We start from the raw sequence: 2,363 nt of genomic DNA on the forward strand, positions 1-2,363 counted from the left end.
GCCGAAACAACGAGGCAATATAATTTCTCCCGTGGCCCGGCCCGGAGGCACCGGCTAAAAAGATGAGTTTTGCTAATGTGTCTAAATGTTTGAGCGATGCAAATATCGTGAAGGTCCTTGTCTCCCTCTCCTTTTCTCGCTCCCGCTATAACAATGCATGAGGCACAGGTAGTGCTACGGCCGCTCAGATTGCCCCTGTCCCTGCCCGTTTGGGTGCCCTTGTGTGGCCAATGTTTACATGAAAAATTAACTCTTTAAACCAAAAGGATAACACAGTGCCGTATTGCTTTGGCAACGGGGAGGAGCAGCTGACCGGGACTGTGCAAGGGTACTGCTGTGAGGGCCGATCATATGGGTATCGCAAGGGGACGTTCGATCCGCCCAACCACGGCCCAGGGCATGTAGTGCACGAACGAGCCTAGGTACAGGGGGGTACTATTTTAACGTCCATGAGGATGGTAACCCACCAGGAAACCCCCTCCTGTTCTACCTGTTTCCATATATGGTCCTGGCAGTTTTCGCGCTTTTAAAGCAGCTGCCGTGGAAGAAGAACGCCTCCAAAAATGTCTCAGGTTGTGCGCTGCTGGCGTGTTCTTTTATGGTTTAACGGAAAAAGGAGACGATTCGATCGATACCTAGTTGCGCCCTGTGGGAGGCAAAAACGGAGGGCGTTGCGAGTAAATTGAAAGACAAAGGCATCCGAAACTTGACAGGATATTGTGAGCAGAGAGAAACTAAAGGTAAAAATAAATTAAAAAAATAACACTAAAATTTGTTTAATACATATACCAAATATAATGTTTTTTTTTGTAAACTTTTCACTAAGTTTTGCTTATTTTAATGACTAATTCCAACTGATCTTTCATTTAATGTATGACGATCGAGCATCAACGTCAAGTAGATTGCTGGACAAGGGGTGCTAATAATCCTTACATTTTTATTGTTTTATTAGGATTTTTTGCAACGCGTAACGTCTTTTATTACAATTTGAATTTGAACAGTTTGAATTAGAAGCGAAACAGCGATGGTAAAATGCTAATACTGTGCTGATAAACACAGGTACAGTGGAAAAAGAACATGGAAAACACGAGGTAGCAAAAAAACGCCAAACGTTTACCTATCTCCGTTTTCCGAAAGGAACGTTATGGGTAGAGAGTATTCCTTCTCCTTTTTACGCCCGTTACAAACGTGTGTCCTTCAAACAAATGTACTTACCTGTAGCTTTGGTATAAAGTTCCTGGACGGCATACCGGTTCCTCACAGTTCTGCTCGATCATTCGACGATACAACAAGTCACCATTTAGCAGCGTTTTATCCTGTGATATTCGAGCGAATTCTTTTTTTCTCTCTCTCTCTGTGAGTCATATACAAAGTATACGATAATGTATAACCAAGCATTAAACGGCAGTGCGACGTACGGTGTCGGTTATGGTACGGAATACCACCAGCAGCAGCAACAGTACTACTATCAACAACAGCAGCAACAGGCACAACAGGCGCAAAAACAACAGCAAATGATCGCCGGTATTATGGGCTACTATCCCGCGGAAGCTGCCGCAATGTTCTACAACCCATACCCCTACGGGCACGGACCGACGGCGCAGCAGCAGTTTGCTCAACAGCAGCAACAGGCACATCTGGACTATCAGCTTACACCGGCCCTTTATCTGCTGAACCAGCAGGCCGAGCTGCTCCAAAAGTCACTGATGAAGGGACACTCGAAGAAGTCCCCGGCCGAAGCTAGCAAGCCACAGCGAAAACAGCGCGGCCCGTACAAGCGGCGCACCAACAAGACCCTCTCGCCGACCGTCTCACCCGCCCCGGAGTTTGCGATGGATGCGGCGGAGCGCCTATCATCGTCCGATCTGTCCAGCAGCAACAGCCACAACAACCGATCGGCCGGCTCTATTCACGTCGATTTAACCAGCAACAACACCGGTACTAGCGTGGATAGTACAAGCTTCCAGGAGCTGCAACAGGAACAGCGGAAGCGTAAAAGTGACTCCTTCCTCGAGAACGATCAGCAGACCAACAAGCACAGCCGAACAATGCTCAGCCAGAAGCAGTCCATCTTCCGCAATGTGGCCCTGATGGCGGTCAGCTCCTGCACCCACACTGATCAGCGTGTACCGTTGTCGTGTTAAAGAATGTCGCCAGTCGGAAGTCAAACTTACCAACAAGTGCAGTCAGTGTGTCAGTGTGTTCCTTACGTCTCCAAATATCCGAGCTCTGGTGTGTTTGTGATGTTGATCAAACGAGATGGATCGTTGCAAGCAAAACGATCAACTTAAAATATTTAACAACTATTTACCAAACAAAAAATATATTACATAGAAATTATAACTGAAAACAACAACCCGGCG

This window comes from Anopheles gambiae, chromosome 3, assembly GCF_943734735.2.
Source record: "Anopheles gambiae chromosome 3, idAnoGambNW_F1_1, whole genome shotgun sequence".
Lineage (NCBI taxonomy): Eukaryota > Metazoa > Arthropoda > Insecta > Diptera > Culicidae > Anopheles > Anopheles gambiae.